The 24,257-nt window shown below is 42.1% G+C and overlaps 1 long non-coding RNA gene across 1 annotated transcript; it reads right to left on the minus strand.

Annotated features, from left to right (window-relative positions):
* Nucleotides 1-8,236: 8,236 nt before the first annotated feature.
* LOC143831288 (uncharacterized) lies at nucleotides 8,237-22,300 on the minus strand. Its single transcript, XR_013228792.1, has 3 exons — nucleotides 22,254-22,300; nucleotides 19,803-19,828; nucleotides 8,237-8,608 (listed from the first exon to the last, which is right to left on the minus strand). It is a non-coding gene; the product is annotated as an uncharacterized LOC143831288 (long non-coding RNA).
* Nucleotides 22,301-24,257: the final 1,957 nt, after the last annotated feature.

Consider the following 24,257-nt stretch of genomic DNA (forward strand, 5'->3'; position numbering starts at 1 on the left):
TTATTCCTACCCCCAATGGCCAATGATGGTCCTGGAGGGGGTGGGAAGGGCTGGAGCCCTGGGTGGACATGTACACAGCTATACATTCCAACCATATTCTGCATGATTTTGCTAATTCTGGGATTTCCAAAAGCCTGGATAATGCTTCAGGGGATTCTCAATGCTGAAAAAGTTGAGAAATGCTGATATTGGCCCTTCTGTAGCACCTTTCAAATATGTGTACATGGTGAAAAACAATGGCACATATGACACAGTACAGAACTTGCAATCTGGCTTGAATAGTCCAAGATATTTCTATGGAAAGAAGTATTTCTGATCACAGATCATGACCTTCTTACTTCCCCTTCCTATTGCAACCCACAACCCCCCCCCCCCTCTGATCCAGAAAAGCAGGTATATTTTTCTATGAAAGTTCTCTGTTTGATGCAACTCATAGTTTCTTACATATATGGAAAATAACTCACTCAGAGTTCTCATTTGGTGAAAAAAAATAATGGAATAAGTGTGTTAATTCCCTTTTTATATGTAACTAGGGGCAAAGCCCATTGTATCCAAGAATACAACGGGTGCTAGAGCTTGGCAGTGGGAAGAGGAAGGGGAGGAGTTGTCCAGTCTGTAAGGGTGTGGGGTTGAATATGTGTGTTGTGTGGGAGGTTGTGGTGGCGCGGTGGCAAATGAGGGCATGGGTGTGGAGAGATGGGTGTCAAGAACCTGTGGTGTGGAATGTTCGTTGATTGTGGGAGAGGAATGACCCTTGGGAATTGTGGCATAGTAGTTACAGATGAGCTTTCCAGAGCCATCAGATATATGAAGGGAAAATCAGACTGGAGACTCTTCTTAGGCGAAGATTTCATGGCGACCAATTCCCCCCAGTTCTGTGTCATTTCCCTTTTTGTGTGAATTAGGCCACAGACACCGAAATGCCCCTCTGCCCTAATACACATGGGGTAGTCACAGTACACAGGTGTCAACTCTGTTCCTTCTTTTCCATTTTTTCACTGTTGATAAAATGTTATATGCCCACATGCTTCTTTCATGGTTGCGCCTTAGAATAAGAACAGATTTTTGTACCCTGTTATTTACTACCCAAAGGAGTCTCAAAGCGGTTTACAAGAACCTTTTCCCTTCGTCTCCCCACAATAGTCAACCTGTGAGGTATGTCGGGCTGTGAGAGGTCAGAGAGAACTGGGAATGGGCCGCAGTGACCCAGCAGGCCTCAGGTGTCTCAAAGCATTTTCCACTTGTCTTCCCTTTCTCTCTCCATAGCAGACTCCCCATGAGGGAGGTAAGGGTAGAGAGCCTTACAGGGAAGCTGGCAACCCTAAGAGGAAGACTCTTTGTGTACAGCAGTCTTGACCTTACTAAGGTTTTTTTATACTGTTTTTTTTTTTATTTGCCAGGCCAAGGTTAAAAAAGTTATTGCAATACCCATGTGTCTCCAGCCATTTATTTGTTCACTATTTACAGTTTCAGGCTATAAATATTTATTTAGATCTTCCTGCACTTTCCAGACTCACAGGACTGATGCTGGTCTGCCTGTCTGCACCCCAGAATACAAACAGTTGCTGGTAAGCCCATAGCCCATAGCCCAGGAGGGACATACCTGCACCACTCCCTCCCAACTGCAGGCAAAAATGGCTCATTTGAAGGCTGGACTCTGAGGCATTGTACGATTTTGAAGTCCCACCTCCAAACCTCGAGAAATATTTCCAACCCAGGGGTAGCCAACCTCCAGGTGTGGCCTGGAGAGCTCCTGGAATTACAGCTCACCTGCAGAGTATAAAAATCAACCCCCCAGGCAGAAAGGGATACTTTGTACAGGGTTGTGGTAGAGAAGAAACATTTAAGGCCTCCCACACAGGTTGTTGTTGAATTGACTCGAGGCCTACTGTACAGGGTTGTTGTGCAGATGAAACAGGATACAGAAGAACCAGTTTCGTCTGCAGAATAACATGGTACAGTAGGCCTCAAATCTGCAGAGAGTTGCAAAGAAGAAATACACATGGCTTGGCTGTGTCTAACCCCCGGCCAGAGCAGTATTTTAAGTGAGAAGGGGCTTTTCTGTGGCCTCCCTGTCAGCCAACTGTTTGGTAGAAGGGGAAAGTTCCCCACCCTCAAAATGAATGCCTTAAGACTCCCCTGCATTTCTCGCTGAAGGAAAATGCCTCCCTCCCCTCAGTCAGGGCCTGTCAGAGGCAGCAGGCCTGAAGGGAGGGGGAGGGAGAGCACTCACCAGCCTCCTGCCAGCTCTGTCAGGGTTCTGAGGCAATTTACAGTTGGACGTGACAGGACAGGCTTGAGGCGAAAAGGACTGGTGCAGCCTGTCCAAGCCTCTGTTCTCATCCCCTTTGGCAGCCCTTCTGACCTCCCTACAGTGGTAAGGGGCAGACTGGCAGCCATGTCTCCTGATAGCCACTGTCTGGGCTGACTGAATGGAATTTTGGTCTGCCGTGGTGAGGGGCCAATCGGAAGGCGTTTTGCGCCTTCCAACTGGCCCTTACGCTTGTCAGTCCGGGGCCCCATCCTGGATTGAGCCCTCCCCAACACCTCTTACTGTTTTATTAAGAGGGAACAGATAAACAAAAAGATTTTGCAACTCTTTTGAGAATCTTCTCTCAATATTTCTTGGATATCTTTTCTTCAAGCAGGCCCACCTACCCTTACCTGAGAGCTGCAGAAATTTGATGTGATTCCCGAGAGGTGTGACTCCCTTCTCAAGGACCTTCATTTGGATCAAACTAACTGGGGAAATACCTGATCTTTTAAAAAAGGACACTCATTCGTAGATTGTAAGTATTCCTGAGCTTGTGGCCTGAAGTGTCTGTAACCAAATGTTCTTGGTTTGTCAGCTGCATATACTGCTAAAGATCAAAACCAACTTAACATCACTTTATGCCTTTGTGCCCCCTTCAAGGATCGCTGCCTTGTTGTGGCAAGGGGGCTTGCGTAGTTCAGTGAAGCTATGAGCTATACCGTGCAGGGCCACCCAAGACGGACAGGTCATAGCTGAGAGCTCTGACAAAAGGTGATCCACTGGAGAAGGAAATGGCAAACCACTCCAGTATCTTTGCCATGAAAACTCTATGGACAGTTCCAAAAGGCAAAACGTTATGACGCCGGAAGATGAGCCCCTCAGGTCGGAAGGTGTCCAATATGCTACTGGGGATGAGCAGACGGCTAGTACGAGTAGCGCCAGAATGAATGAAGCGACTGGGCCAAAGCCGAAAGGACGCTCAGTTGTGGAAGTAACTGGTGGCGAAAAGACAGTCCGATGCTGTAAAGATTTTTATTCCATAGGAACCTGGAACGTCAGATCCATGAATCAAGGCAAGCTGGACGTGGTTAAACAAGAAATGACAAGACTGAACATCGACATTTTAGGAATCAGTGAACTAAAATGGACAGGAATGGGTGAATTTAATTCAGATGACCATCAGGTATACTACTGTGGACAAGAATCTCGCAGAAGAAATGGAGTAGCCTTCATAATCAATAAGAGAGTAGGAAAAGCAGTCTTGGGATACAATCCCCAAAATGACAGAATGATCTCAGTTCGAATCCAAGGCAAACCATTCAACATCACAGTGATCCAGGTCTATGCCCCAACCACTGCTGCTGAAGAGGATGAAGTTGATCAGTTCTATGAAGCCTTACAACACCTTCTAGAAGCAACGCCAAAAAATGATGTGCTTATCATCATGGGGGATTGGAATGCTAAAGTAGGAAGCCAAAAGATAACCGGGATAACAGGCAAGTTTGGCCTTGGAGTACAAAATGGAGCAGGGCACAGGCTGGTAGAATTTTGTCAAGAGAATACAATGGTCATAGCAAACACTCTTTTCCAACAACCCAAGAGACGACTCTACACATGGACATCACCAGACGGTCAACACAGAAATCAGATTGACTATGTGCTCTGCAGCCAAAGATGGAAAAGTTCTATCCAGTCAATAAAAACAAGACCAGGAGCTGATTATGGTTCAGATCATGAGGTTCTTGTTGCAAAATTTAGGCTTAAATTGAAGAAAGTAGGGAAAAGCACTAGGCCACTCAGGTATGAACGAAATCATATCCCCGACGAATACAAAGTAGAGGTGACAAATAGATTTAAGGAATTAGATCTGATAGACAGAGTGCCTGAAGAACTATGGACGGAGGTTCGTGACATTGTACAAGAGGTAGCAACTAAAACCATCCCAAAGGAAAAGAAATGCAAGAAATCAAAATGGCTGTCTGAGGAAGCTTTACAAATAGCTAAGGAGAGAAGGGAAGTGAAAGGCAAGGGAGAAAGAGAAAGATACACCCAATTGAATGCAGAATTCCAGAGAAAAGCTAGAAGAGATAAGAATGCCTTCTTAAATGAACAGTGCAAACAAATAGAAGAAAACAATAGAATGGGGAGGACCAGAGATCTTTTCAAGAAAATTGGAGATATGAAGAGAACGTTTCATGCAAAGATGGGTATGATAAGGGACCAAAATGGTAGGGACCTCACAGAAGCAGAAGAGATTAAATAAAGGTGGCAAAATTATACAGAAGAGCTATACAAGAGCGAGCTTAACATCCCTGATGACCACAATGTGGTAGTTACTGACCTGGAGCCAGACATCCTGGAATGTGAAGTCAAATGGGCCTTAGGAAGTCTGAGCAACAATAAAGCTAGTGGTGGTGACAGCATTCCAGTTGAACTATTCAAAATCTTAAAGGACGATGCAGTAAAAGTGCTACACTCAATATGCCAGCAAATTTGGAAAACTCAACAATGGCCACAGGATTGGAAAAGGTCAGTTTACATTCCAATCCCAAAGAAGGGCAATGCCAAAGAATGTTCAAACTACCGCACCATTGCACTAATTTCTCATGCTAGCAAAGTTATGCTCAAAATCCTACAAGCTAGGCTCCAGCAATATGTGGACCGAGAACTTCCAGAAGTACAGGCAGGATTTCGAAGAGGCAGAGGAACTAGAGATCAAATTGCCAACATACGCTGGATCATGGAGAAAGCTAGGGAGTACCAGAAGAACGTCTACTTCTGCTTCATTGACTATGCTAAAGCCTTTGATTGTGTGGAGCACAACAAATTGTGGCAAGTTCTTAAAGAGATGGGAATACCAGAGCATCTTATTTGTCTCTTGAGAAATTTATATGCAGGTCAGGAAGCAACAGTGAGAACCGAACATGGAATCACTAACTGGTTCAAAATTGAGAAAGGAGTTCGGCAAGGCTGTATACTGTCGCCTTGCCTATTTAACTTGTATGCAGAGCACATCATGAGAAATGCGGGATTAGAGGAGTCACAAATTGGAATCAAGATTGCAGGGAGAAATATCAACAACCTCAGATATGCAGATGATACCACTCTAATGGCAGAAAGTGAAGAGGAACTAAAGAGCCTGTTGATGCGGGTGAAGGAGGAGAGTGCAAAAGTTGGCTTGAAACTCAACATCAAGAAAACAAAGATCATGGCATCCGGCCCTCTCAATTCATGGCAAATAGATGGGGAAGAAATGGAGATAGTGACAGATTTTATTTTCCTGGGCTCCAAAATCACTGCAGATGGGGACTGCAGCAAAGAAATTAAAAGACGCTTGCTCCTGGGGAGGAAAGCTATGGCAAATCTAGACAGCATCCTAAAAAGCAGAGACATCACCCTGCCAACAAAAGTGCGTTTAGTCAAGGCTATGGTATTCCCAGTTGCAATGTATGGCTGCGAAAGTTGGACCATAAGGAAGGCCGAGCGTCAAAGAATTGAGGCTTTTGAACTCTGGTGCTGGAGAAGACTCTTGCGAGTCCCTTGGACTGCAAGGCGAACAAACCGGTCAGTCCTAGAGGAGATCAGCCCTGACTGCTCTTTAGAAGGCCAGATCCTGAAGATGAAACTCAAATACTTTGGCCACCTCATGAGAAGGAAGAACTCCCTGGAGAAGAGCCTAATGCTGGAAGCGATCGAGGGCAAAAGAAGAAGGGGGCAACAGAGAATGAGGTGGCTGGATGGAGTCACTGAAGCAGTAGGTGCTAACTTAAATGGACTCCGGGGAATGGTAGAGGACAGGAAGGCCTGGAGGATCATTGTCCATGGGGTCGCGATGGGTCGGACACGACTTCGCACATAACAACAACAACAACATGCCTTTGTGACTTTTACACTTGTTGACTGTAGTATGATTTATAATTGGACCACATTATGTTGAAAGCTAGTGAGCTAGGACAAAAATTTGGGAGTCCATGGCTCAAATCTGCATTCTGCCATGAAGCTTGTTTGATTACTTTGGATCAGTCTCTCTCTCTAGTCTACAGCTTGTTTCCAGCCTTAATTCATGGTGTTATTTTTAAATGTAAAAATGTACCTAATATAGTATTTCTGTATCTTAGGCAACATTTTTTCATATATAATCTATCAAGAAAGCACTGCTTCAAATTCAGATCTTTGGAAAGCTAATTCAGATCTTCGGAAACTTCCACCTTTTCTATTGTGGCCATGAAGCTGTGAAAGGTGTTTTTTATTTCACAACACATAATAACAGTAACACAACAGCCACTTTATTTTTATAGCTTGTCCTTCTTGGTTGGCAGATAGCAACAGGCATGTAAACATAATAAAGTTGCATTGATAACAAACTTTTATAATTATAATTAAATTCTTAAATAAATTATATTATTAAACCATCTACATTAGGAGTTTGTAAAGGGGAACTTCATTTCTTTTTGGTGGGTGCTGTTTAAGGATGGTGCATTACTGATTTTGTGAAAAGGGTAGTGATTTCTTGGTGTTAATTTCCTGTTTCCTCAACCGTAGGCCTGGCAAAACAGCTGTGTCTTGTAGGCTCTCCAGAACTGGTCAAGACCAGTTTTATTTCTTTGGGGCCAGGGATCCTGAGCAAGTGCTGATCACTGAATCTAAGAGCTCTTGGGGGCGTATATCAGAAGAGGTGGTCCCATAAATATAGGGGTCCCAGACTGTAAAACACTTTGAAGGTTAGCACCAAACCCTTGAATTTGATCTAGTTTCTTATCTGGAGCTAATGGAGCTAAGATAGCACTGGTGTGATATGGGCTCTCCATTGAGTCCCCAAAGGACTTGTGCCACTGTATTCTAGGCCGGCTGGAGCTTCCAAATTGGCTTCAAGGGTAGCCCTGTGTAGAGCAAGTCTAGTCTGGAGGTTACTGGTGTGGCTCATGGTGCCTAGGTCAGATGCTGATAGGTAATGCACAAGCTGTCACACCTGGTGACAATGGTAGAATGCCTGGTAGGCAGCCTTTGTGATATGGGCCTCCATGGACTGGGAGATGTCCAGAAAATAGCTAGATGTTGTCTTTTGTCTAATTGGTTTAGACATTTGATCTTTATTTTGCAGCTCCAATCTCAAAACTTGGTGACATGGCTACCTGAACTCATGAAGCTGACTTATACTGAATCAGAATATGAGTCCCTCAAAATCAGTATTCTCTACTCAGACTGGTAGAAGCTTTCAACCTTCTGCCAAATCCTTTTAACTTGGGATGCCATAGATTCAACTTGGGACCATCTAAACTTGAAGCTGGGACCTTCTACATAAAATTTGTCACAATAAATCTTGACTTGTTGCCTAAATGACAAATGTAGATCTTATAAAGGGGAAGAGAAAGGATGTTTTATGGTCAATGGTCCAAGTTAGAAGAAACACAGACAGCAAGTGACATAACTGAATTCTATATAAATTTTCATTTTGTATGGTTCTTATACTCTTTGATCCTATGAATACATCCAACATCTGGAATTATTTTATGGTCTTACTACTTGTCATAATCAAGACCAGGTATAGGAGGGAAAAGAAAATATAGGCAGGCAAGAGGTAAAGGTGAGTTACAGGTGAGTTACAGAGAAAGAGATTGTCAAAGAAAATTTAAAAATACAGCAAAACTAAAATGCTCTAACAGGAACAGCAAGACGGGGGCAACTAACAGCCTCTTCTTATTGCTTCACAATGAGTGCTGGAAGGCTACAGATATGCAAGCTTAAGTTACTTCAAGTAAGCCTGCAGTGCAAGATACATTCTTGAACTGACCCAAAACAAAACAAAAAATGTTCTCCCTTATATATTTATTGGTTGAGGAGTATTAACCACTGGCTCTTTATGCTCTCCATACTGCATAACCTTCACAGGGACAAGATATGGATTCTGTTTAACAGAACAATAAATCTTAGGAAAGATTTTGTTTCTTCATAAAGGGAGAAAAAAACCAAGATACCAGTATTTTAACAGATAAAAATGCAAGTGACTTGATCTTAGATGAAAATAAACCACTAGCATGTTTGCTTAATGATTAATAAGTAATTAACTCTACATGACAGATAGCTGCTGTCAGACAATTTTAATACTCCCATGTGTTTGTGCTAAATAAGGAATTCTTGAAAAATTATGAAGCTATTTTTCTTCTTCTACAGATTCCCAATGATTTACCGGGTCAGCTAACACATTGTTAGCTGTGCCAAAAAGTTCTTTGGCACCACAGAATGTTGAATTGTTTCCTTCTTAAAAGTTCAAGTATTGCCACATCAGTTTCTAGTAATTTAAATTGAGGGGACACAGAGTAGAGAAGGTCATATCAGTTCAGTCTCCAGTGTGTCCTGTAAAAGAATTTCAAAGCACGCATATTAAGAACAACCTTTATTTGTCTAAGACCCTGCAAAGTAGCAGTAAAAGGAGACACAGGTCTGAGTCTTATAATGCAGTTCAGTGAAATAAATGTCATATGACCATGTACACAAATAGAAAACATATCTAGCTGATGGAAGGTGGGGACTCCTTATTGATTTGGCGCGTTTTCCAAAGCCTACCAATATTGTCCCAGGATCTCATCCTACTTAATTTTTTCTCTGAATCACTGTCGTTAATGTCTATAGTTTCTATACAAAGGCAGGGGTTCAAAGAGCCACTTAAGAGGTTCTAAAAGATTACCAAGCATCCAGCAGGATATTTGCTGTAAGTGTTACATCACCTTAGTCTCCCTCTAGTTTCAGAAGATTTTTGCATATGATATGATGAATTTCTTCTATGAGAAGCAGAAGGACAAATCCTTCTTGGCATACCAAACTGATTGAGCTGTTGCCTGACTACAAGGCCATATTCATGCTTAAAAATTTTGTCTAGCATAGCATGGCTCAGCTATTACATTTGGAGTGCAGCTGCAAACCCTGCAAACCCTGCCCCATCCTTTCTATCATTTGTGAGGAATATGTTTCAGTGATGGACATGAACTAAAAACTGTGCTTCAGTTCAGTTTGTGGTTTCTGTCATGTCCTATTCACCAATCATGGACCTTTGTGATCTCTTAGCCATCTCATGAACGTGGCCTATCATTTCTCCAGAAAGCACTTTCCTAGTGGCATTTTCTTGGAAGGGGAAAACTTGGACCCTCTAAATCCAATCCCCACCATACTTGGAGGGCAGGTAGAGTAGAATCATTTGAAGATCCTCTGCAACCTTGAAATCTCTAGTTTGCATAAGATCTGTTTGATACACTCCTGTTCTATACACTCATTTTGACAGCCAAAGATTCAGGAGGTTCAGGAGTGTATAGAATGGGTCCTGGGCAAGCTAGAGGCACCAAACTAGAGGCACCATATACAGGAGCATTCATGGAAGGTCCACTATGAGTTTGGTGTCTCTAGCTTGCACATATTATTTTCTACATGCTCCTGAACCTATGCCTGTCAAAATGACCAAGGTTCGAGAGTTTATAAAACAGACCATGCGTAAGCTAGAAACATCGAAGTTGCAAGGGATCTCCCCCCAAATGCTCTTCTACACACATCCCAAGTTGTTACTTTGAGGTTCTGTAAACATTTTGGTCAAGTGGAGATTGTCTGTCTTGAAATGTCTCTATTCATGGACCATCAGAAACCCCCCACAAACAGCTTGAAAACTTGTTGAAAGTTTGTGAAAGTTGTCTAGCCATGCACTGAATTTCATATTGCATAAATTATCCAAAATTCATCATGAACTTTAGTTTGTGAGCTGGTTTGGCTTCTTCAGTACATCATGCATACAAAATCCATACTAACATTTATTTCAGCCATACTCTTGCCTGAATAATGCTCTGGGTTTTTGTTTTTCATTTTCCTCTCTGTGCTTTATTCACTGCTGAATATATCCTCTAATTAATACATGAATAAATAATGTGTTGTAACGCCAGGCATCTGTCCAAAGACCAAATAGCAGACATTTAACTATCCATTAAAGCTCATATTTCTTCAGCTCAATGACAAGTGAAAATGCCATAAAATCCAAGCCATTTGTCACATTCTTATAAAGAGAGGGGTGTAGCGTAGCAGAGTCATTGACCAGTGCATTGACCAACACATTGATTGCTACTGCTTCTGCACAGATAAATATGGTACTGACATGGAATGAAGCCCACTAAGGGTGGGTGGGGGAACTCCTCTTAGACCAGATCTATTTCAGCTGTATCGGTGAGCACACTTTGTACGTTTTGTAATATAAATGAATAGTGTCCTGTACATCTCCATATTGAATATTTTAGTCATATTAGAAAATACATATATAGAGGGTTTTTAAAAAAATAAGTAAGTTACAGTAAGCCCAGGAATAACAGTGACTCTGCAAATTTTATTTCTTGTTAGCTGCTAAAACATCTCCACCACCCCACCACCCCATTATAAATGATGGCACTCTTACAAGTTAGCAGCATTGTTGCTCTTCAGAGGTTACTTGTTCTACAGAAGTTCAAGTAATTATGAAGAATGTGATGGGTGTTATCAATCACTCCTTGAATAGACTATATCTTGTTTCAGTTATTTTAAAAAGAATTAATTCTCTCCATCCTTTAAGGGGAGAGAGCAAGAGTAAAATTAATATTTGTTTGTTTGTATGTTTGTTTGTTTAATTTGTATTCTTCCCCTCACAGAGTCTTGGAATGGCTAACAAAGTAGGATTTATAATAAAACCTGTAAATTAGAATAAAGAATTATAAAATAAAGAATAAAAACAATCATACACATCCTCCATAAAATCAACACCCAAACCCCCACCTCATTGGTCCCAACGTGGGTATAATTGGGAACTAGAGAAAGATGGTAAGATTTCTACCAGGGAGATAGAGAGGGCAATATATACAACATATATAGAGAGGCATGTAGACATATGTAGGGGGAGGCCCAATAATGCTCCTTGTGGGGGTGTACTCAGAAAATGGGATAATAACATTAACGGTATAAGACTAAATAAATCAGTGATAAACTCACAAAGCTAAGTATATCCCTACAGCCTTAACTGAAGATTAATTTAAGTTCATCCCACCAGCTTTAAGATTTAAAAAAATAGCATTCATGTTTAAAGAACCATGAAATACTAAAATCAAAGTAAAGTAAATCCTGATTTAATACTTGTAAAATAGCCCAATAGCCATAAAACAATTTATTTGAACTCCTTACTCTATTCAGGCCTAATAGGTTATTTCTTCCTTTCTTTCTATCATTTATTTTAACGATATGTCCTAGTTACTCCTCCAAGCTTCAGCTTAGCTGCTTTAACAATGTGCCAGCATTACATGGTCCCATGCCATTTATATCTTGGGTTTTGATGTGTTTTGTTTGTTGTTTGTTTTTAGCAGACCTGCACCCTTGTCTTTGTTTAAGTGGAGAGAGTGACAATTAAAAAAAAACTCCTTTATAAATTGACACATGATGAGCTGTCAGTTGAGGAATTTAAACATAAAGAAGCATAAAACTGTATTGGATTGAAAAATTCACTGGAGATTTACCTGTATAAACAGGTAGCTGTACTCATAATTAGGTGCATGTGGAAGTTAATTGTCTTGTGATAATTAAGGCATCTTTGCCCTCTATATCATGGAGTTCCTAGATGTAGTGCAAATAGGAACACTGGAATTCCTGGATGTAGCGCAAATAGGAAACTGGATATTTTCTTCAAGAATACATTCATAGTGAACAAATATTGTAATACTAAACTGATGAACAACGAACAAGTAAATGCAGCTGGGGAATTAACCTCCCAGGCTGCTATTGATGAAGTGGCAGGGTGGGTGGGAAAGAGTAACACACGGGTCCCGCTGTGTGGGAAGGGAGGGGGCAGAGGGTAGCATGCGTGGGGGAAGAGGGCAGCGGACACAAGCACGTGGTGCCTGTTTAAACTGCGGGCTGCATCACTTCACCCGCTTTCCCCCTCCGGCCACCAGGGAGCCGTCAGCTCCCACCCACCCTCCCTGTGTGCAAATTGTGTTTTCTGTTTTGCCAGGTAGCTTATGGTTATTGTTCAAAGTTTTCTCTGTTAAATGAAGTCACAGCTTTAAGTGGGTGGCCTTGACACAGACAGAGAGCCTATCAGTGACAGTTTGATCAGGAGATTGAACTAAGAGTGCTGGGGGCCCCATAAAACTGGTGCAGCTTGGAGCGAGTTAGGCCACCTGGATGGGTGGCCGGAAGCTTGCTGAGTCAAGTGGCCTATATGGTCAGAGGAGGCTTGCACCTCTCTCTGCCACATTAGGTTGGAACACCTCCTGTTAGGATGGCCCAGAAGCAAGGGGGACCTGTATTCCCAAAGGTGGATGCAAGTGGCTCCCTGGTGCCACTGTGGCCAACAGTTATGCTTACAGAGTGGACAGGCTCCAGTTCCGTGTCAAGTTTTGTGGTAACAATGTTGTGTTTAAAATAAAAGCTGTGGCCATGTTTAAGCCAGCACGGTGTCCATGTCCTTATCCCCACCCATAAAACACAACTGCAAGTCAATGTCTATTGGCGAACCTGATGACTAGTCCTGGGGGAAGAAGCAACAATGGCATTCTAGCAATTTTGTACAATAGTTATACTTTTTCTAGCCAAAAACATTGAGCACTTACAGTGCAACACATTCCTGAGAGTCAACCCCAGAGAATAGACTGGATTAGGATTCTGAATACACTTGTGGCAAAAGTGCATAACTGATGCTGCTATTATTATTATTAGTAGTAGTAGTAGTAGTAGTAGTAGTAGTAGTAGTAGTAGTAGTAGTAGTAGTAAACTTAGTATTATTAGCATTGTTGTTGTTGTTATTTATGTCATTTATAGTTTACTTTTATCACTCAAGGAAGATTACCCAGTAGAAAATTTAAATCTAAAGGAATGGAACATTCAATAAGCAATACAATAAAGGCTAGGATTGCAGGAACTGAAAATGAGCATGATAGTTGAAAACAGAGCTGAAACCAAGTTGAAACTAAGCATAAACATTATCAGGGAACATTAAACAGTGCAAGAATTACATAGACAGATGATATCTCGCAACAGACAGTATGTACTAGACAGAGTAGAACAGACTACAGTCCCTATCTAACAAAACATCTTCCTGACATGTTTCATTACAGTATAATTGTTTGGTAGGGATGAGGGCCTTTCCAAGCCCTTCCACAAAGTGGGGACCACAGAAGAGAATGCATAAAAATGGGCATTTGTTGATTTTGCCCATTTGATTGGTGGCACCTGCCGAAGGCCCTGCTCAGATGACCGAAGCTGTCATGGTGGAAAATAGGAGGAGATGAGGTCCCACAGATACAGTGGGCCCAGGCCATAAAGAGCTTTATCTGTGATGGCTAGTACCTTGAATTGAGCCCAGTAATGGATGGGCAGCCGATTGAGTGACTGGAAAAAGGTACTAATACACATTCTCCATCTGATCTGATTCCTAATAACAATTGAGCTCTGGAATTCTGCGCCTGTATTCTCCATGTTATCTTTGAAGAGGAGGTCTATGTAGAGTGTATTGCAATAGTCCACTCAGTACTCTACCTTAGAGAGTATCCAGGTGAACAGATTGGCCATTTGAAGGCAGGGGGTCAAATTCTAGACTAGACTAAGTTGTATTGCATCATATTGTATTTTTGTAGCTAAATTAACTTGGTTCTCCAGCAGAAAAAGCCCCGGAAACTTACTCGAAGGGGCCATTGCTGCTGCGGGGAAGAGCGTGGACAGAAGAAATGGGCTGGGGGAAAACTACAAGCCCGAGCATCCTTTGGGGCTGGGCTGCACACAGGTGCAGTCGAGGAGGAGTGGAGCCGCTTGTCCTCTTCCCGCTCACACGACCCCAAGAGCACAAAACCCACCCTCCCTTCCTGTTTTTTTCAAAAGGTTGAGAATCGGTTTTATTGTATTGTTATTGCAATCAATTGTCACAGCCTGCAGAATTTGAACAGGGGAAGGGTCAATTGCGGGGTGGCCAAGCTTGAGCACTGGCCTCCCCTAGTGTTGGTGGTCCTCTTAAGGGGCTGTGTGGATGTGGTGCCTATTTGAAGGCTCACATTTCCGGGGGGCAGGAGGACCCAACAGATGCAGATGCCCAGTAGGGTTACTCCACATGCCTCCTCCACATGCCTTCATCAAATGGTAGATGAACCCACAAGAGGTTCAGCCATACTGGACTTAATACTGACCAACAGGCAAGAGTTGGTGGATGAGGTGAAGGAGGTGGGGACCCTAGGGGGAAGTGACCATGTCCTCATAGAATTCCTTTTGAGATGGGGAGCCAAGGAAGCTTGTAGCCAGACGCGGATGTTGGATTTTCGTAGGGCAAACTTTAATAAACTCAGAGACATGATGAGTGTCATACCATGGACGACAATGCTGGAAGGGAAGGGAGCATGTGAAGGGTGGGCGCTACTCAAACAGGAGCTATTGCATGCTCAATCAATGACTATCCCAGAAAGACGAAAACACTGCAGGAGCTCTAAGAAGCCTATTTGGATGAACAGAGAACTTCAAGAGGAACTAAGAAAGAAAAGGAAAATGTTCAGGAAATGGAGGGAAGGATAGAGCTCTAAAGAAGAGTATCTACAGGTTACTAGGCACTGTAGATCAATCATAAGAAAGGCCAAAGCTGAAGGTGAGCTAAGATTGGCCAGGGAAGCCCATTGTAACAAGAAAAGATTTTTCAGCTATGTGAGGAGCAAACGTAAAGTGAAGGAGGCAATAGGCCCACTGTTGAGTGCGGATGGACAAACTCTAACGGAAGATGCAGAGAAAGCAGAAAGGCTTAGTGCCTATTTTACATCTGTTTTTTTCCCACAGGTGAAAGTGTTTAGGCACATCTAGAGATGGCCATAGCCAAAGGACAGTGTCTGGGTGGCAGGTTAACATGGATAGAGAGTTGGCGAGAGGCATTTAGCTGCACTGGATGAGTTCAAATCCCCTGGTCCGGATGAAATGCACCCGAGAGTACTCAAAGAACTTTCCAGAGAACTTGCACAGCCCTTGTCCATCATCTTCGGAACCTCTTTAAGGACTGGAGATGTCCCGGAGGACTGGAAGAGAGCAAATGTTATTCTGATCTTCAAAAAAGGGAGGAAGGATGACCCGGGAAACTACAGACCAGTGAGTCTGACCTCTGTTGTGGGGAAGATAATGGAGCAGATATTAAAGGGAGCGATCTGCAAACATCTGTTGGACAATTTGGTGATCCAAGGAAGTCAGCATGGATTTGTCTCCAACAGGTCCTGCCAGACCAACCTGGTTTCCTTTTTTGACCAAGTAACAGGTTTGCTAGATCGGGGAAATTCGGTTGATGTCATTTACTTGGATTTTAGTAAAGCTTTTGACAAGGTTCCCCATGATGTTCTGATGGATAAGTTGAAGGATTGCAATCTGGATTTTCAGATAGTTAGGTGGATAGGGAATTGGTTAGAGAACCGCACTCAAAGAGTTGTTGTCAATGGTGTTTCATCAGACTGGAGAGAGGTGAGAAGCGGGGTACCTCAGGGCTCGGTGCTCGGCCCGGTACTTTTTAACATATTTATTAATGATCTAGATGAGGGGGTGGAGGGACTACTCATCAAGTTTGCAGATGACACCAAATTGGGAGGACTGGCAAATACTCCGGAAGATAGAGACAGAGTTCAACGAGATCTGAACACAATGGAAAAATGGGCAAATGAGAACAAGATGCAATTTAATAAAGATAAGTGTAAGGTTCTGCATCTGGGTCAGAAAAATGAAAAGCATGCCTACTTGATGGGGGATACGCTTCTAGGTAGCACTGTGTGTGAACGAGACCTTGGGGTACTTTTGGACTGTAAACTAAACATGAGCAGACAGTGTGATGCAGCGGTAAAAAAGGCAAATGCCATTTTGGGCTGTATCAACAGGGGCATCACATCAAAATCACAAGATGTCATAGTCCCATTGTATACGGCACTGGTCAGACCACACCTGGAGTACTGTGTGCAGTTCTGGAGGCCTCACTTCAAGAATGAGGTAGATAAAATTGAAAGGGTACAGAGGAGAGCGACGAAGATGATCTGGGGCCAAGGGACCAAGCCCTATGAAGATAGGTTGAGGGACTTGGGAATGTTCAGCCTGGAGAAAAGGAGGTTGAGAGGGGACATGATAGCCCTCTTTAAGTATTTGAAAGGTTGTCACTTGGAGGAGGGCAGGATGCTGTTTCTGCTGGCTGCAGAGGAGAGGACACGCAGTAATGGGTTTAAACTTCAAGTACAACGATATAGGCTAGATATCAGGAAAAAGTTTTTCACAGTCAGAGTAGTTCAGCAGTGGAATAGGCTGCCTAAGGAGGTGGTGAGCTCCCCCTCACTGGAAGTCTTCAAGCAAAGGTTGGATACACACTTTTCTTGGATGCTTTAGGATGCTTAGGGCTAGTCCTGCGTTGAGCAGGGGGTTGGACTAGATGGTCTGTATGGCCCCTTCCAACTCTATGATTCTATGATTCTATGATTCTATGATTCTATGATTCTATGATTCTATGATTCTATGATTCTCCCATTTTCCCGGCCTGCTTTTATGTCCAGGTTGATGTGGGCTGTATAGCCAGAAGGACACGTTGAGGGGCAGGCTGCGAGCGAACTGCCTTGTGGTCACAAGAGGGCCAGATCCTCCCCCATACTAGTCAAACTCAATATGTTGATTAAAGGCTGTGGCCAAAATTTAATGCCAATCAGTCTGTCAGTGTTCTTATTAAACAATCTTATTCCCCTGCAAAGCAAATGCTAGATCCTGTTGGCAAAGTTCAGGAAATAATCCTGGAGTTTCCTTTCAATGAATTTACTGCAACAGGACTTTTGTAAAAAGACAAGTGACTACAGGACACTACTACAAGAGAATACAAGCACTAACACATACTAATACACAGCAAAAAGAAAAACAAGAAGTGGTATGTTAAACCTCAAGAGAAAATATTTAATAAACACTGACCACTACAGAATACACAACCGCCTGCCCCCCCAAGTGGGCTAAATTACTCCTTCAGCAGTATTTACAGTAACTGAACTCTTAGCAGCAGCAGCAGCAGCAGCAGCAGCAGCAGCAGCAGCAGCAGCAGCAGCAGCAGCAGAAGAAGAAGAAGAAGAAGAAGAAGAAGAAGAAGAAGAAGAAGAAGAAGAAGAAGAAGAAGAAGAGTTGGTTCTTATATGCTGCTTTTCTCTACCCGAAGGAAGCTCAAAGCGGCTTACAGTCGCCTTCCCTTTCCTCTCCCCACAACAGACACCCTGTTAGGAAGATGAGGCTGAGAGAATCCTGATATTACTGCTCATTCAGAACAGCTTTATCAGTGCTGTGGCGAGCTGAAGGTCACCCAACTGGCTGCATGTGGGGGAGTGCGGAATCAAACCCAACTCGCCAGATTATACACATGCACTCTTAACCACTACACCAAGCTGGAGTCCAGTTGGACTTTTAAATCCAACAAAATTTTATTCAAGGTATATGAGCTTTTGTGTGCACGTACACTTCCTCAGATACAATATCATGGAATGAAAATAATCAGTTCAGATTTATAGATGGAACTAGGGGCAAAGCCCACTGTATCTAGGAATACAACAGGCCCAGTTCCCCCACCAGAAATATGGATCCCCTTGCCTCTAGATTTCCACCAAAGGAAAGTGTCCACTTGGGGTCCCAAGAGGAAGGATACACTTTCCTTAGCACTATCACAGGCCACCCAACACTGTACACTCTGGGGTGCCAAGGAGAGGTGGCCACCTCCTTCTTGGTCCCACCCCAGGCTACATGGCACTGCAAGCCCATGCCCCCTCAGCCAGAATGGCCCTGCCCACAGACCTGCCACCTCATAAGGAGGTCCCTAACCTGGGAATTCTGATGAGCAGACCGAACTCCCCCCAAACAGGCTCCATCCCATGCCAAAACCACCAGCTGTGATGAAATGCAATATAAAGAAATTTTACAGTAGCCATTCAGACATAAACATATCAGCCAAAGAGGCTTGGCCCCTCACTCGTGGTGCTTTTTAAACACCCCGAAACCATGCCTACTGCTGCCAACAGGTTGCGCTGCATCAATGTGGTGTCCTTCCTACACAATGACAGGGCTCCTCCCACAGCTACTGTGACAATCTTCTGACCACCCGCTACTCCACCATGTCAATGGGGCTTCAGTTAAGTCTTCACCTCTTTTTCCCCTCAGTTTTGGCCATATAAGAACCGTATGTTTAGATGCTCAGGTTGAGCATCTGAGGATTGTAATTTCACTTGGTTCAGTTTCCTTTTGAATCCCTGACCATTTCCACTTATGCAAAGGAAAGGTTTCATACTTTTCCCTTCAAGTTTCAGCCTCCTATGTCATCTCCTATGACTGCTGACCCTCAGGAACTACGTGCAAAAACTACAGTAGGAAACAACAGAAAATTCCTTATTGGACCTATTACACATTATTTATTATCCAAATAGCATTATGCAAACTATTTTATTTATATACTAGCATGATAAAGTGAAATATCCAGAACTTTTAAATACATTTAAAGCATATACCAGCTCCTTATGGAATACAAGTTTTTTTTTTACTGCATTTAATACCTACTTTTATATTTTAAGCTACACTATAGAAAATAATTTTTTACATGACTGTTCTTGAATTCAGCTATTTTATGTGTCTACGGGGACTCATTGTATGTGAACATCTGCTCTCACTATATTTGCTGATGAAATTTAAAAAAAATCATTTATGACTTCTATTTAGCGTGGGATTGGAATTGGAGATGTGATGCCATATGTTTAATGATTGACATAAATCATCCTAAGTTTATAGACCAATAGAAAGCAAGCATTCATTGGGTAAGTATAGATATTTTTCTGGCTACACATGAAATTTCATCTCCCCCAGGCCAACTTTGTGTGATATTGGCAGTGTCATGCCTCATCTTCATGTACGAGAGGTAAGTACTGCTGAATAAGTCTAGAAGTTCCACACAGATAATTTATTGAAGGTTTTCAAAGGATCAAGAGGCAATGATGTGCAACAGGGATTTCCAGGAGCATTTACACCACTGATCAAATATCTGAAACAACTAAAAAGTAAAATGAAGAAGCTACACTTGCTGAATGCCTAAGCTACAGACATAACCTGTATGTAACCAAAGTAAGTGAAATGGCTAAAAAATCATCCCAGTCTACAAATTCCAGAATTTAGGGATGGAAGACTGATTCTGAGCAGACCAGGAGAGAATTGTTCTCTATAACTGCAACTTTAAAACTACAATGTTCAAAATATTGTTTATCATAATGTGTATTATGAGACTGCCTTTTGCAGTCTCATAATACCTAAAGAAGTCTACATAGCAGTCTACATAGCACCTAAAGAAAACAGTTTTAAAACCCACAAACTTTTGCTTTGTCTGTCTCATGTATGCAGGAGGAGGTGGTCCTATTAATCTGCCAAATAGTGGACTAGCACAATTTAAAGTAATCCTGTCAGGTTTTTAATTTACAATTTATATAACAGAAGCATGGTCCTGGTTTCCCTTACAAGAATTGGTCTGAAAAAGCTACTTAACAACTTGTGTACTTACTGTAAGGAAGAGTCCCTCTCCATCAACTGTGCAAAAACAAAAGTTATGTTTTTTTAGGAAAAGACCTAAGAAATTTCTTTGGAGCATACACAATATTCCTATAGAACAGTGTATTACATTTAAATATCTTGGAATAACTTACAGTGAGACCCTAAACTGGAATGCCCACCTTGCAACTATAAAGGCCTCTGGTCTAAAAATCATTGGAGCCATTCTGAGATTTTACTACACCAGGGGAGGGTTTCTAGTTGATCCAGCTCTAAAGCTCTTTGCAGCCATGGTCATTCTTCACCTACTATATGGCATCGACATCTGAGGCTGGAAAGAACAAATAATCAACAGATTGGAGCCCATTCAGAACTTTTTCTTTAGACATATCCTGGCTCTTCCAAAAGGGTCTCCTGCAGCCTTGATGAGGGCAGAGCTTGGTTTCCCCTCACTCAAAGCCCAGGCCCACTTAGCTATTTTGAAATCTTGGAAGAAAGACATCACAACCAAATCAGAATCTTTACTCCATCAAATTTTTAAGCTCTCATTGAGCAAAGACAGGACTCAGTCTGATTTTTTTAGCTCCATTCTTTCACACTATACCATACCAGATGACTTACTGCACACATCAGCCAATATCTCTGTTGTACGTGACTGGGTGCTCAAAACTGATTCACTGATTGATCACTCTTCAATTCTGCTATCACAATCAGCCCCACGGTATAAAGCAATTAAAAAAGACCATTCTAGAGCATCATATTTAGTAAACAGAACAACACATAGTCTTAGAATGGCCTTAACATCTTTGCGGTTTGAAATGATGCCATCAGCCATGCTTTCTGGGCGATATCTCCAAATACCCATAGCCCAACGCCTGTGTATATGTGGCGATTCATCTGTGGAGGACCTGCCCCACTATGTTTTGCCTTGTCCCCTGTACTCTGAACCCAAGGGCAAATTCCTCACCAAGTTATTACCGAACTCACACCCCATTTCTGATTCTGACAAAATCACCTGTTATCTGATGTCGACCCCTATATTTCATATAGGGTGGCACTTTTTGCTCAGGCCACCAGGAAGATCCGAGCCAAAGCATTTTTACAGGAGTCTCCACCTTGATACACCATTTTTTTCTTATTGCAACTCAGTGGCCCATGTTTACAATTTTATGTACACAATATTGGAGAAATATTGCTTTATTAGTATTTGTACCATATTGTTTTAATTATGCTTTGTAATGGCCTTTGGCTATATACAATAAACATTTTCATATCATATCGTATCATAACAGAAGCAACATATTAACTGACAGCTGTAAGAACTTTAAAAATGACCTTGAAGTTAGTAATACTCCCAGCAATTTAATGTCCCAACAATGGTTAATGTAAAATACTCTTCTCCTATAACATTAAATTAAAAACAAAACTGGCTCTTTAAACTCCTGATCTTTGATTGGTTGAATCACAACAGGTGGCTTTGTAGAAGTATTTCCAAATGATTTCTCTGTTCTTAAATGCCTGATAGAGACCTCCAGGGACCTCAAGCACACCAAAAATACTTTAGAGCTTTTCAGGAGAGCAACTCGTCTCTGGTTGTAGTTATTACTCATATATTTTCCTGACATAATTTGCCTCAGAACTATTAAAACAATTGGTGGTATAATTGCTTCTGCCTGTCAGTGAATTGCTTTTTCTTCTAAAGTTTTAGATGTAGCAGTAAACACTGCCTTGAGAACTTTGTATGTTCTCAATATCTTTCTTTAGCCCCGTTTAATGTTAAATTTTGGGAAATGGGAGTAGCAAATCAACTTATTATTACATTAAATTGAAAGCTTGCCTATGGATTGTTCAATTATGGAATGCCACACCCAGGAACACTCCACACAGCTGCAGCCATGTCGAGATGCCACCAGTGCATTGCTGAAGAGCTACATGCTTTGCAGCATTCTGTGTACTCATGGGAGACACATTTCAGCACCATATCTGGTCTGGTGCTGAAATGTGTCCTGCAGGGGACACAGCTGTGGTAGGAAGGTTCCACCATGAGGTAGGAAGTTTATTTTGCAGGAAGGTGGGATCGCATGGGAATGCAATCCCACCTTCCTGCAAAAAAAGAAAATAGCTCTGGTTCATCCCGTGGTGTTGCGAAGCACTGTGAAGCTGTCCACATTTTTTGCCTTCTGCTAGCCTCTTTAGGGGCCCTACAGCACCAAAAGGGAATGTGGAAGAATTTGCATTCCTATAACATGGGGCTTTTGAGGCTTGATCTGTGCCAGGTCCAGGAGGGCAGCAGCCTGGTGGCAACATCATATGAGCATAGGTATTAGCCCCAGTCCATACTGTCCTTTTCTGCCTGTGTAGAATTGGCCCCCAAGAACTTCCCAAATTCCTACTGTTCCTTTCACTATATGTCAGTACGTTTGGAGATTTATTTTATTTATTTATTTATTATTGGACTAATTACCTGCCACTCCTGGTGAACCGGCTCGTGGTGGGTTACAAAACAGGTTCTTATACAAATAAACCACCAATAAAACCCAATTAAAACCCAATTAAAATAGACAATATAATAACAACATGGCGGTAAAAATAACCCCATCCTATGGTGATATGCCTGCTTAGAGGGCATCAGTAATGCAATACTGATGCAACCAGTGATGTCAAAGAATTCATAGCAAGTATTTTCCTTGGGGGAGGGCACCAGATCTATGCCTTGAAATCTGGCCTCATCTGTAGACCTGGAGGAATAGCTCTATCTTACAAACCTTTGCAGAATGCTAGAAGCTCCCGCAGAGCCTGTAGCTCTTCCAGGAGCTCATTCCACCAGGTAGGGGCCAGAACCAAAAAGGTCCTGGCCCTAGTTGAGACCAGATGGGCTTCTCTGGGGCTGGGAATCCCTTGCTTATTAGTACTTATTAGTACTTATGGAGAGAAGCAGGGATCTTGGTTGTCTCTCTATTATGTGCAGTATTGATCTCCCCGACCCCATTATGTCCAGTTTTCACCTTGTATAAGAGCCTCTAATTATATGGACATTAGTGGTGAGCCTAATACTACCAGCTTTTAAAGCCATGCTATTGTTATCAGTCTGATCTGCAAGCAATTGCTTAAGTTAACAGGAAAGGTTTCAACTGTCAATTGCCACTCATTAAACCTTGATTAAAGGGACTGTTTACCCCCACTTTCAGTTAGTCAAAACTAAGTCTTGAGGTCAGAACTTTAAAAAGCAAAATATTGCTTTTGAAGATCAAATTGCTTCATTTATGGTAATTTGCCCATTTGCTCATAGAGGTTCATTACCAGTCTTTGTCACCATTAAACAAAATCTATTCTTATTTGATGGCATGTTCTGTGCACATCCAGGAAAATGGATAGGATGGAGCCAGTGAAGGCAAAAATAAGGCCAGTTATTTTGCCTTCAGTCTGATTGACCGGTAATAGAATGAAGGTGACCTCAGTGTCATTTTTGGCCAGTGACATCAGATCAAATGTCAACATATTTGCCACATTCCAGTAACATTACCAAACAGGGAGTGTATTAGTCAGACTCCCCATGCAGTTACATGCTGATAACATTTTTGTATTATTATTGTTATTATTATTATTTAATTTTTAGACCGCCCTTCTCCAAATAGGTCTCAGGGCGGTGTACAACATAAACAGTTAAAACACAATAAAATCCCCATAAAACCCCCAATTAACTTCAACAACAAGTTGCATATAACATATAAGCGGTGGTGGTCACAATTCTGATTTAGTTACCTGACTTTTTGATCCAGAAGTAAGGGAATACCTCTTCTTTTGTACTTTGCTATCCTGTCATGAAGGAGGGTGCATTACTACTTGCTTCAGCACCTCTCCTAATTCCATGGGCAATGTTTAAGCAAGGCTTAAAAGACAGATCCTGACACTGATCTTGAAAGTCTTTACCAACAATGGAGCTCTGAACATCCTAAGTTCACACAACTCCATTTAGAAGGCCTGAAAATCCGAGGTTCACATGACTCTACTTTGTACCTTTTCTCCGTACAGCAGCAGTTTCCATGTAGCAAATTGTTTGTGCATACGTTATCACTGATCACACTGGTAAAGGTGCTCTGTGACGCCAAAAAACAAATCAACAGGAGAAAAAAGACACAATGCACCAAATTCATCTGAAAAACTGCATATTTATAATTGTTCCATGTCTCACTGCGATTCACTGAACACACTACACAGAATTGAATCATAGTACACTCATACTCAACAGCACTTTGGTTTCTCAATGCTTATAGCAGGAACATAAAAAGTAGCAAACTGTACATGGTCCAATTCTGAAATAAATTTTAGAAATTATTTTAGCTAAATCATGATTAAAGAGAAGAAGCAATATGGAAGAATAGAGGGAATGCAAACAATCTTTAAACCTCCCCCCCCCCCGCTCCGGAGGAGCGGGAGGAATAAAGGAGTAAGGGCCGGTGGGGAGGAG

The sequence above is a fragment of the Paroedura picta genome, chromosome 3, assembly GCF_049243985.1.
Source record: "Paroedura picta isolate Pp20150507F chromosome 3, Ppicta_v3.0, whole genome shotgun sequence".
Lineage (NCBI taxonomy): Eukaryota > Metazoa > Chordata > Lepidosauria > Squamata > Gekkonidae > Paroedura > Paroedura picta.